The following is a 13,224-nucleotide window of genomic DNA, read 5'->3' as shown; positions in this document are numbered from 1 at the left end:
TATCTCGTTCCTTTATGATCTGAGGTGCCTGATTTGTTAAAAATAGAGTTAGTGAAAGAGCACATTTTCTAAATAGCTTTTTGTTAAAATCCATATGAACTATTGTGGGGTTTTTTGGAATGACTAAAGCTCCTCTCTGGGTAGTACACATTTTGTGCACTGGTTTGGGGAGGAGGGGGAAGGGCCTGCCAAGGGCTCTATGCTAGTGTGAGTCTAAGAGGCAAGGTCAATCACTGTCCCTACATTCATGCATTTGGTTTTTCACCGTGCTGTGTATCTAGTGCACATAATGGACAAACACATCCTAATTTACCATATCTAGTCCTCTAGATGTTAGAGAGGTTGCCAGTGTATGAGAAAATTGAGTTAGTAAAATTAGCATGTTTTGTATACTTTGTGTTGAAATTCATTGGGAAGCTTTTCTTCTGGACATGACTTTTGGGTCTGACTTTGTTCACCCACCTCTAGTCATTACACTTGCCTGCACTTGTCCCCTGAATTGGTGGTGGAGGAAAAGGAGTGAGGAGAGGATGGTTTGAGGCCAAGATGGTAATGCTTAGACAGATTATAGATTCATAATCTGTCATAGACAGACAGAGTACCACCATTGTTATGTGTGTGTGTGGTTTTATTTAACAATATTATTTATGTAGAGGACAAGTAAGCTCTTTTTTGAAATAACTAGTCTTTCTAAATGTTTTAGAAATGTTTGATTTGCATGAAAATTGAAGTAGTAGAGCACTAAATAGCTTTTAAAAATAGGTCAGAAAGGGATGTGGATGTGGCTCAAATGATTGGGTCCCATTTGCCTTATGGGAAGTCCAGGGTTCAATTCCTGGGGCCTCCTGGTGAAGGAAGCTGGCCTATGTGGAGAAGTGGCCCACTCGGAGTGCCGACCTACATGGAATGCTGACCCACACGGAAGTGGTGGCCAGTGTGGGGAGTTGGAGCAGCAGGGTGACACAACAAAAAGAGACACAGAGGAAAAAATGGGAGACTTAGCAGGCCAGAGAGCTGACGAGTCACAAGAGATTGAGAGCCTCTCTCTCACTCCAGAAGGTTCAGGATCGGTTCCCAGTGCTGCCTAAGGAGAGGGCAGGTGGACATGGAAGAATGCACAGCAGGTGGACACAGAGGGAGGACAGCGAGCACATAAACAAAGGGGGGGGGCGGTAAGTAAATAAACCTTTAAAAACTGGTGGGAAATATTATCTGTAGAAATGGAACTGTACTGTTGTTTATTGGTTTAAGAAATTTGGGAGGAAAGAAGGTGCAAAAGGTATTTACTAGTGTGCACTAGAAAATATCTGATCATCCATTAGATGATGGATGATCCATTGATCATCCATTGCCCTGGTGTTATGTGCATTCATTTAACTTTGCTGTACTGCACATATTGTGTATATATTGGGCAAATTTGTCCTAATTTTATAATATCTAGTGTCTAGATATTAGAAAGTTTGTCAATGTATGAAAAAAGTAGGGTTATTAAACTAAGACATTTTGTACTCTTTGTGTTAAAATTCATAGAAAGGCTGTCTTCTGAAAATGGCTTTCATAAATGAGATTGTAAACCCATTTCTAGTGGCAGATGTGCCTGTCACTCATACACTGGGTTTGTGGTGGAGAGAAGGGACTGGGAGAAATGAATGGCTCCAGACCAGATATTTTCTATTTAGAAGACACTTTTAGATGTAACCATTGTTACATGTGCATAGTTTATCAACACTGCTGTGTATACAGTGGGCAAATTTAAGTCCTTATTTCAAACATATACTCTTTCTAGATATTTAGAAGGGCACAAAGTATTTTAAAAGTATAGGGAGTGGGGAAGCTGTGGCTCAGGTGATGAGGCTCAAGTGCTGGGGCCTCCACCTGCCATACAGGAGGAGCTGGGTTTGTTCCTTGGGGCCTCCTGCTGAAGAGGAGGAAGAGAGGGACATGTGGGGGCATCTAACAGGTATGCTGCTGTAGGTGTTGACCTAGGTGGGGTTACATGTTCATTTTAACTCTTCATATAAGCTCTACATTTTTATGCCCTTTCTATATGTTTTATTATATAGCTAGGAAAAATACCATGTCTTAAGGACCCATCTCCTAAGATCTAATATTAACTGGGTTTTCTTCATCTGCAAATTGCTTTGAATGTGTAGTTGATTAATCCCAACCTGCACATTTTCTGAGGTGTGGGTCCTACTATGTCCACAGTGAAACATGGAAAAGGAGAGGAGGTGGCCCCTGGCCCAATTTGTCAATTGGTGGTGCCAGGTTGGGCACCAGCCTCGGGCAGCAGAGGCAGAACTGACAGCCACAGCCCTGAGGGAATGTCCCTACCAACAGCAGGGGCTGTGAGGGTCTGGAACCTAGTGTTTGGTGGAAGCCTTGGCCTGAGGAGTCAGTCATTGTCAGGGAGAGAGAATTATCCTAACTTGTGGGGCTTGCAGGTAGGAAATGTGGTAACATGGCAGAGAAGGATAGACTTCCCAGTACCTTGAGGTATATTTTACTCACAGCAGAAGTCATCTGCATAAGAGCAGCAGATGCTTAAACAGCAGCCTCTGCAGGTGGCTCACCCACATAATACGTGCCCCTTTTGTGATCTCACTTGACTTGACCTTCCCTCCAACACATGCCACCCCTTCCCGGCTCCTTTCTCCTCTCACTCTGCCAACTGGCCAATGGCAGGCCAGCACAGGGAGAGGGAGGTGACTTAATGAATCCTGCACCATTTTCACTAATTCCATGGCCTTGTCACCCCTTGATGCTTCTTCATTCAGAATACAACTTAACAATATTGCTTTGGGAAATTAAAAAGATAATAGCAAGATATAAAAAACACTTCACAAGATTTGCAATATAATATTAAGGAACTCCTCTGGAAATCAGAACAAGAATTGTAAGAAAATAGAGGAGAGGAAAGATAAGACCAGAGGGCCTGCCAACAGGTGCAAATATGTGTCTCAGGATTTCCAGGTAGAAAAGAGCTGTTAGGGCATTAGGGACTCACTCTCATCAGGGAGAAGGAGTTGAGAGCAACATCCTGTAGTTACATGGGAAGAGACAGGACAGAGGGGCCAGGGGCCTCCTAGAGAAGAGGCCAGACAGGGCCTTCCACTACCCAGTGGAATAACCTTTCTGCAGGATCCAGTAAAGCATTTTAGAACATCATACATTAAAGGTAGGTGGGGAAAACCTACCAATCTATATTAAGTGTCTCCTAAAAAATGGAGCCTTTCCTTGGATACTAGGTATATAAAAATTGTGTAAATTTATTGCCAACAGAACTTCCTCATCCTTTAGATATTGCTCTAATATCTAAAGGAACTCAGTGTTTAAGTTGGACCACAAGAAGATTGGATAGCACTTCAACTTGATGGCAGAGAGAGTACACATATGGTGCTCAGTGTGTGTCTCTGTCCAACAAGTTGATGGTTGGAGGCCATCTAGGCAAACTAGGTTTTGCCTAATCCAGGCCCTTGAAAGCTGCGTTTGTGCTGCACTTTCTCTGTTAACCAGCCTTTCAACCTTATCCTCCATCTCTCTACTTTAAGTCCTACTGGGAACACCCTGCCAGAACCCCAAAGGTTCACATTACTAAAATGGCTTAGCAGAAAGAATGATTTCTCACAAATAATTTGAACCGGGAAACGGACTTTGGCCCAGTGGTTAGGGCATCCGTCTACCACATGGGAGGTCCGCGGTTCAAGTCCCGGGCCTCCATTGACCCGTGTGGAGCTGGCCCAAGTGCAGTGCTGATGCGCGCAAGGAGTGCCTTGCTACACAGGGGTGTCCCCCGCGTAGGGGAATGCACCCGTAAGGAGAGCCGCCCAGCGCGAAGGAGGGAGCAGCCTGCCCAGGAATGGCATCGCCCACACTTCCCGTGCCGCTGACGACAACAGAAGCGGACAAAGAAACAAGACACAGCAAAAAGACACAGAAAACAGACAACCGGGGGAGGGGAGGGGAATTAAATAAATAAAAATAAATCTTAAAAAAAAAACAACAACAACAAAAAAACAAATAATTTGAACCAGTAGATGTGTAAAGATATAACTCTGGCTTGCCAGATGCTACAGCTGTTTGCACATTTTTCTGGATTTGTGTTTGATGAGCTGATTCACAGGAGAGTCTTGAGATTGGCTTCATTTGACTAGCCTTGACTGTGATCCCAGCTGCAGTGCATTGGTGACTCTCCCAGTCTGAGAAATGGGAACTCCTTGATGGGGATTGAGAAAAATAAAAATTTTGAAAACAGAGATGATTTGTTTTTGTTTGTTTGTTTATTTATTCCCCCACCCCTTGCAGCTTGCTTGCTGTCTGTTCTCTGTCCATTTGCTGTGTGTTCTTCTGTTTTTGCTTGTCTCTCTTTTTTGCATCATCTTGCTGCATCAGCTCTCCATAGAGTGCAGGCTGTCAGCTCTCTGTGATGCACAAGCCAGCTTGCCTTCACAAGGAGGCCCTGGGATGTGAACCCAGGGCCTCCCATATGGTAGACGGGAGCCCAATCAATTGAGCCACAGGTGCTTCCCAAGATGATTTGTTTCTCATTTCCATTCAATTGGGACTTTAGATAAGAAGGAAGAGTTATGAAAAGAGAGAAGATTGCAGATGTCAAAGTTGATCTGGAAGAAAATAATGGTGATTGTTTTATCACTCTTCTTGGATTTGTTTCATCTATGCTGGTAGGTGATACTTAGTAAAAACCTCCAAACGTGAGCTCAGGTAAACAGAGGCTAATACCAACTTGCCATAGGAAATAATGCTAGATCATGAACTCTCAGACACTGTTAAACTGACATTAAGTATTTTACCATCTTCATTATTTCAGAATTTTGGTTCAGAACATTAAGGAGACATTCCTCAAGTGAGTGAAATGTCCCTCAGAGTGTCCTTCCTTCAGGAAGTAAGGACTTTGTAAGAGTTCCATGAAAGGGAGTGCAAGGTTTTCATCTGCGGTTCTCTGATTTCTTTTACTCATGTTAGTTTTAGCAGACATTTATATGAAAATAAGAAATCAGAATAGCAGAGATAGACATCAGGGTATAGGTTTCTATTTTTGCAAAACAAATTATGCAGAGCTATTGAATTAGTGGTTCAGAATAACACACACTTAATAGTTCACAGTTCACCTCATACCAGCCAGAGCAGTCTCTGTGCATTTAAGGAGTCATGTGATTAATCAGGCCCAACTCTATAATCTTCTACTTGAAGTCAACTGTGCCATAGAAATAACATAATCACAGAATTGACGTCTCATTATACACAAAGATTCGGGGGTCTGAGTAAGACATACTCAGGGGGCCAATTTAGAAGTTCCGCCACCCACATTGTCACCCTGGGCCTCAGAGTTTCACATTCCTCCCTCATGAAAACATGTTCATGCCTTCCCGAGGTTCCCCAAGTCTCATCCTGATGTAGCATCATTTCAAATTCAATAAAATCTCATATAAAACCATTGGGTTCAAAAATTTAAATCTCTTCTCCATCATTTACATCAGGTGTCAATGAGGCTGCCGAGTCAATCCATTTAATACAGATCCTGATTCCATTTCTTCTCCATGAGTGTCCTGTGAAAATGAAGAAACAATTTATCTGTTCCAACATATACTTGCAGGACAGGTATATGATAACATTTATTGAGATTCTAGTTCTAAATGGGGATATTAACAGCAAATGATGAGGGCCCCAGCCTGAGAGGCAACCAAGATGACAAAATCACAGTGACAGTAGCAATCAGTTTCTTTCACCCAGAGTGACCTGCAATTCTAGCCTAGGCTTCAGCCCCACCTCTGGCAGTGGGAGGCTGGTGGGCCCTGCACCCGTCTATCTGGGTAACTACAGGTGCCTTTGGCTGGCACAGATGGAAAATCTGAAGTCTACCAGGGCAATGCAGTCATTTTGGACCCACACTGCACAGATTGCTGCCCACACCTGCAGCTCCATCCCTGCTCCAGGCAGGGTAGAAAGGGGCATGAAGCTTCATCAGTCTCTTGGGCAACTGCAATCTCCACCTGCATGACTTGGATTATTCCACACAGCTGTGTCTCTGTCCCTACCCCTGGCAAAGGAGAAAGTTGGGAGAAGCTTCATTGGCCCCTGAGGCAATGAGGGCAGCTTGAGCCTCCACAGCTTATAGTACCAACTACAACCTTGGCCCCTGCTACACAACCAGCAAGGCAGAAAGGGCAGGAAGCACTAAACTAAAGAGTTTAAATAAATACTCTACTAAGCCAGATGTCAAGACACCAACAAAAAATTACAATCCACACCAAGAAACAGGAAGCTCTGTCCCAGTTAAGGAACAAGATAAGCCTCCAGCTGACATAAAAGAGTTGAGACAACTAATCACAGATGTTCAAACAAATCTCCTTAATTAATACAATGAAATGGCTAAAGAGATTAAGGATATTAAGGAGACACTGGATGAGCACAAGGAAGAATTTGAAAGCATACATAGAAAAACAGCAGATCTTATGGGAATGAATGGTGCAGTAAATGAAATTTAAAAACATTGGAACCATGGGGGAAGCGACTGTGGCTCAATCAGATGAACTCCAGTCTACCATATGGAAGGCCCTGGGTTCGTGTCCTGGAGCCTGCTTATAAAGGCAGGCTCACCCACACCCTGCAGAGCGCCACCCGGCCCACGACTGCTGTGGGGTGATGCCCAGCCCACAGATGCTGCAAAGCACCACTTGGTCCACAAGCACCATGGAGTGCCACCCGGCTTGCAATTGCTGTGGAGAGCAAACTCAGCAAGATGACACAACAAAGAAGGGAGACAAGCAAGAACATAGAAGCGCGCTCAGTGAATGGACATAGAGAGCAGATGGCAAGTAAGCCACAAGGGGTGAGGGGAAATAAAAAACAAACACTGGCATAATAGCAGATTTGAGGGGGCAGAAGAAAGGATTGGTGAGCTTGAAGAAATGGACTCTGAAAATACTGTACAAAAGAACAGATGAAGAAAAGAATGGAAAAATTTGAACAAGTTCTCAGGGAACTAAATGACAGCAAAATGTGTGTAAACATACATGTCATGGGTGTCCCAGAAGAAGAAGAGAAGGGAAACGGGGCAGAAGGAATATTTGAAGAAGAATGGTAGATTTCCCAACCCTATTGAAGGAACTGGATATCCATGTCCAAGAAGCACAATGTACTCCCAACTGAAAAATCTGAATAGACCAACTTCGAGACACATACTCATCAGGATGTCAAATGCTAAAGACAAAGAGAATTGTGAGAACAACAAGAGAAAAACAATGCCTGACGTATAAGGGATACCCAGTAAGATTAAGTGCTGATTTCTCACCAGTACCATGGAGGCAAGAAGACAGTGGTAGGATATATGTAAGATACTACAAGAGAAAAACTTCCAGCCAAGAATCTTATATCCACCAAGACTGTTTTTCAAAAGTGAGGGTGAAATTAGAATATTCACAGATAAACAGAAACTGAGAGAATTTCTATGCAAGAGACCAGAATTTCAGGAAATACTAAAGAATGTGCTAGAGCCTGAAAAAAAAATACAGGAGAGAGAGGCCTGGAAGAGAGTCTAGAAACGAAGATTATATCAATAAAAGTAACTAAAAGTGTTTTTAACAAGTGTCACACAACAGTGAAAGGTGTTGATGACGGGGTGATGTATGGGACTCCTGTATGATGTTATGCATGTTTGCTTTGTAAGTTCACAACTTTCATGATACTCTTATGTATGTTCATATATAAATGATATCAAGATAATAATAATAGTGTTTGTTGGGAAAAATACTTTGGTTAATAGTAATTTTTGACAGTGCTCTTTAATCATTAGTTAAAGGCTTAACAATGTAAGTTATTGGTGGTAGGGTAAGTTATGAGAGTCCTCTATGAGGTAATGTATATTTGTTTTATAAATTTACAACTACTATTATACACTTATTGTTTATGTATATTTATGTATGAGTTATATACTTCAATAATTTCATTTTTTTACAAAGGAAAAGATGACTCATTATTCTAAAAGTTTGAAATCCAACTGGGCCAACTCCAGAACTTCTTAGATTAGGATTCAAACCCCCAGTTTTAGTTTCCTGGCTGCTAAAGCAAAGACAATCCAGTGATTGGATTAACAGGAATTTTTTGGCACATGCTTTCGGAGGCTAGACAGCTCACATACTCTGGGGTTGGTGTCTCTGGGTCTCCAGCCATCTTTGGGAAATGCGGCTTTTCCACCACATGGCAATGTACACGGTGGCATCTTATCCTTTCTCTTCTGGGTTCCATTGACTTCCAGCTTCTGGCTGTTCCCCGTGGCTTCTCCTTCCATGTCCAGTTTCATTTGCTGCTGAGGACCTCAGCCATAATGGATTAGGGCCTCCCTTCTTCAGGTCGGGCACACCTTAACTGATCACTTCTTCAAAGGCCATATTTATAAATATGTCTCACATGACCAGAGGTTGTGACCTGAACATGTCTTTTGTGGGGGGTGTGATTCAATCCCAAACAGTCCACCCTCCAGACACCAAAAGTTATGTTCTTCCCACATTCAAAATACATTCATTCCATCACAGCATTCCAAAAAGGTTCAGCATTTTAGTACAATGCTAAGTACAAAGTCTTACCAAAATCTGTTATGGGTACAGTCTGTGCTAAGGCAAAATTCCTCTGATGGACCCGTAAATCTAGAAAGCAAGTTTCCTGCTTCCAATTTACAATGATGTAGTATAAATATTCCCATTTCAGGAGGGAAAAACTTGAAGGAAAACAGGGGTTACATATCGCAAACAAGTCTGAAAACAAGCCCAGCACGCTCCATTAGATTCCAGGGCCTGAGAGTCATCCGTGGATGGAGCTCTGTCCTCTGGGCCTGATGGAGTGGCAGCTCCACCCTTCCCAAGTGCTTGTGCAGCACCCTGCTCTACCTGAACATCGCTGGGAGGTACCGCCCTCTACAAGCATCAGAAAGGGCCTCTGCAAATGCCCAGGCACAGAGAATACCCTCCCTGAGCCTTTGAGTGGTGACACCAAACCCGCGGGACAGGGGCAGGGCCCCGGGAGCCGGTTCAGAGGCCCCAGGACAGGCCTGGCTCCGGGCCAGCAGCTCCTCCTGTCCAAGAGCAGATGGCGCCGACGACGGGGCCAGGAGCCGGCTCAGGCTTTCCGTGGAGCTCCTGGAAGTGGGGACCCAGAGCCAAGGGCCCGGGCGGCCATCCGCAAATCGCCCTGGCGAGAGCCAGTGCTCAGCTCAGCTCCAGTTCCAAGTGCTCTCGGGCCCAGGGGTTGTCCTGGGCAGGGCGACAGCGGGAAGCTGCCAGATATGCAGGGCTCCCCAGGGAGCCCCAAAGACGCCTCAGCCTGCCCCTGGCTTCTCCAGAGCCCACGAGAGGCTGTAACAAGGAAGGGACAGGCTTCTGTCCCATCCCCCCTCCCCCAGGCCACAGACCTGTCTGCCTCTCCCCTCCCTCCAGGCCATGGACCTGTCCTCCCTACCCCCAGGCCACACACAGACCCACCCATCCTGCCTCCCCCCTCCACCAACCCATCTGCCTTCCCCACCTCCCCACCAAACAGGCTGAAAAGGCAAAAGCAATCGGTTCAGCCACCCACATGCTCCTGCACAGGACTTCACAGTTTGCAAAGCCTGCCCTGATCCACCAGGCACTGTGTGTGGCCTTTGGGGGGGCCTGGCTCCAAGCCCCTGGCCCCTGTTGCTCACCCACCACCTCCTTCCTGAACTGTTCTCCCTGCAAGGAGAAGGATTCAAGCCAAAGTCTATTGTCACGACTTTCCCTTGGAGGAACGCTCACTGCAGGAGACAGACACAGATAAAATCAGACAGCAGCCGGGCCCTGGGTGCCTCCAGCCGGCACACACGAAGGGACGGGAGCCCACTGCGCTGGCTCAGGGCCTGCCCTCCCTCTGCACTTAGCAAGCACCCCAAAACCCCATTCTCTCCCCTGCTCCCCTGGGCAGGACCCCAGGCCCAGTCTTCACCCAGGCGGCACCCGTGCTGGCACACGGCACTGCAGAGCACCCCTGGCCACGGGTCTCAAGTGGCACCCAACAGGCCCGAGGCCAGCTTCAAGCCCTCTCTTCTTGGACTGGAAGAACAAGCGGGACGCGACACCCCGCCCGCTGCCACCCTGGACCAAGGAGGACGCAGCTGCGCTGCCCCCGAGCCCCTCGCGTCATTGCCTCTCCCTGCCAGGTCACTCTTTCCTGCTCTCCTGGAACATTCAGTCGGGATACAGAGTCCACGGTTGACAAGCCCTCCAGGAGCGCAGCACCCTGCAGTTTCGGGCCCACCCTCCAGCCCTCCAGAGCGCACCACAAGCACCGCCCCTGGCCCTAACTCCTGCAGCCCGGGGGGTGGGGGGATGCCCAGTCCCCATGCACAGCCCAGGCCTCTCCGGATCTTTCCTCCAGGCCCGCACTCTCCTCCTGGAACACACCCAGGCCAGGTGCCGGGACCCCGGGGTCTGTCCTCCGCCGGCCACGCTTACTCCTGGACACGGGCTGACCTCTGCACCCAGCCTCGGTCCCGGGGCTCATGACACAGGTCGCGGGTGACCCAACCCACGGCTCTGCTCCCAGAGCTCCCGGGGCGGGCACAGCTGCCCACGACCCACTGAGCCATCAGCGCATGCGGGTGCAAGGCGCAGCTCCTCGGGGGCACCCAGCCTGCGGCCTCACCCCAAGACGGCCCCCGCCTGCTCCCCGGCTCAGCAACCCGAGGCCCCTCGCGGGCTGCAGCCAGGACCACGGGCCCTGCCCCGCTCCCAGCCGAGGGCGTCCTGCGCAGGAGAGGGACGCCGGCCGCCGCTGCCGACAGCCGGGCGAGGCTCAGAGGGGCCCCGGCTCCCCGCAGCCCCCACTGCTGGTGGCAGCGCACCCTCCCCGCGCCAGGTGGACGTCGGGCCGGGGAGGCCGGCCAAGGGGCGGGCCCCAGGGAGGCCTCGGGGAGCGCTCAGCCCCGGGCCGCTGGGCATCGAGGGCACGGAGGCCCCGGCACGGCCCAGTGCGGCCGGGACTCGCCACCACCGCCGCGGGGAGAACCGCGACGCGAGGCCACCACCGCCCTCCCCACTCCCAGCCCCGCAGCCGCTGCCGCTCAAGGCCTAGGGCGGGAGGAGGTGCGTGCGGCGCCTGCGCGGTGAGTGGAGCTGGGACGGCTCCATCCCCAGGACAACACAGAAGGTGCGACTCCGGGAACTTAGCAATGGGGCCGGGGGCTGGGACAGGCCCCCCACAGGCCGCCCTCTGCCGCCACCCCCAGCTCCTCCAGGGCCTGGGACAGCTGCGCCTTCAAGACAAGAGAGGGGCAGGGCAGGGGTGACTGCGCCGGGTTCCCGGGGCTCCCCGCGGGGCAGGGCAGGGGTGACTGCGCCGGGTCCCCGGGGCTCCCCGCGGGGCAGGGCAGGGGTGACTGCGCCGGGTCCCCGGGGCTCCCCGCGGGGCAGGGGAGGGGTGACTGCGCCGGGTCCCCGGGGCTCCCCGCGGGGCAGGGCAGGGGTGACTGCGCCGGGTCCCCGGGGCTCCCCGCGGGGCAGGGCAGGGGTGACTGCGCCGGGTCCCTGGGGCTCCCCGCGGGGCAGGGCAGGGGTGACTGCGCCGGGTCCCTGGGACTCCCCGCGGGGCAGGGCAGGGGTGACTGCGCCGGTCCCCGGGGCTCCCCGCGGGGCAGGGCAGAGGTGACTGCGCCGGGTCCCCGGGGCTCCCCGCGGGGCAGGGCAGGGGTGACTGCGCCGGGTCCCCGGGGCTCCCCGCAGGCAGGGCAGGGGTGACTGCGCCGGGTCCCGGGGCTCCCCAAGGGTAGCCGGGGCCCCGTCTCCGCTGGCTCTGCCGCCGTGTCCCGAGGGGCAGCTGGGAGCAGCCGGAGCCAAGAGCACGCCCCGAGCCCCCAGCTGCCGCCTGGGCAGGGCGCTGCACCCCACGACGCGCCACGAGGGCAGCGGCAGCTCCAGCCCGACCCCTGCCTGGGGGGACGTGGGGTGCGGCAGGCGGGCTGGGGAGACGACAGGAAAGTAACTCCCTCCCCCGGACAGGCCCGTGTCCCCAAGAAGCGATGCGGGGGGCGGCACTGACGGGCGTCTGGACTCCGGGGCTGCTCGGGCGCCACCACCGCGGCGGGGGAGGGGCTTCCGCCCGCCCCCCACGGCCCCTGCCGCCGGGCTCGGGAGCGGGGACAGCCCGGCAGCCAGCAGCCGCGTGGACGCGCGGGCCGGGCCCCAGGCGGGCACAGCCCTGCGCCCCAGCTCTCCCCGCGCCGAGGCCTGTGCCGAGCCCTCCCTGCTCCTCGGGGTCCCCGCAGGGCCCGGGCACGGGGGACCCCACACACCGGGTGCGGGGCAGCGGGGCACCCCGGCCCGGCTCGCACCCTGGCCCGCCCGCCCCGTCCCCTCTCCAGGGACGCTCAGCGCGACGGCGCGAGGGCAGGAGTGCGCGCAGGACGAGAGGGCGGATCTCGCGCTTTCCCTGAACCCACGACGGCCAGCACGTGCGGGGCGCTGCGCGCGGAGGGGCTCGGCTGCAGCTGCGGGCAGAAGCTCCCCGCGGGGCCGGGCGCGCCCAGCGCGAGGGCCGCCCTCCCTGCGCTGCCCCAGCAGCCGCGGCCCCGCAGCCGGCGCTTCTCCTCGGCCTCCTCAGGGTCCCGGGAGCCACGCCTGGGCTCCCGAGGCAGGGGCCGGGGCCGCGCGGGGCTTCCGCTGCGGTGAGAGCAGCTCTCTTCGTTCAGCCGAGCCCAAGGGCCCGGGTGTCTGTCTGTCCTACGCCAGGATGTGCACTGAACACTCGGCCCGCGCGAGCAGGAGGCTCCGGGACTGCAGCTAAAAACTAGAGGGACTGGCAAGACGGGAAAGAAAGACATCCTGCAGCAAGCAGCCTTCCAGAAACATGTGCAAAGCCCAAACACGGCGCATGAGCCTCGCGGATGTTAATCAATAATGACCTATCAACACAGGCTCATTCCTTGTGACAGACGCCCCACACTAACCAAGATGTCAGCAGTGCAGGAACCTGCTGGGGTGATAGGGGAGCCCCACGTCATCCTCCTTCTTCTGTAAATGTAAAACCATTCTAAAACTGAAGCCTATTTATTATTTACTAAAAATATAATTACAAATACGAAAGAACATTTACACAACCTCAGATAAAGAAGACACAGACAGAAGGGGCTGGGGGAGAGGAGGGCGAGGAAGACAGCGGGTTTCTGCAGAGAACTGGAGGATCACAAGTGACGCTGGA

The sequence above is a fragment of the Dasypus novemcinctus genome, chromosome 13 (assembly GCF_030445035.2).
Source record: "Dasypus novemcinctus isolate mDasNov1 chromosome 13, mDasNov1.1.hap2, whole genome shotgun sequence".
In the NCBI taxonomy this organism is placed as follows: Eukaryota; Metazoa; Chordata; class Mammalia; order Cingulata; family Dasypodidae; genus Dasypus; species Dasypus novemcinctus.
Note: the sequence above shows the minus strand (reverse complement) of the source record.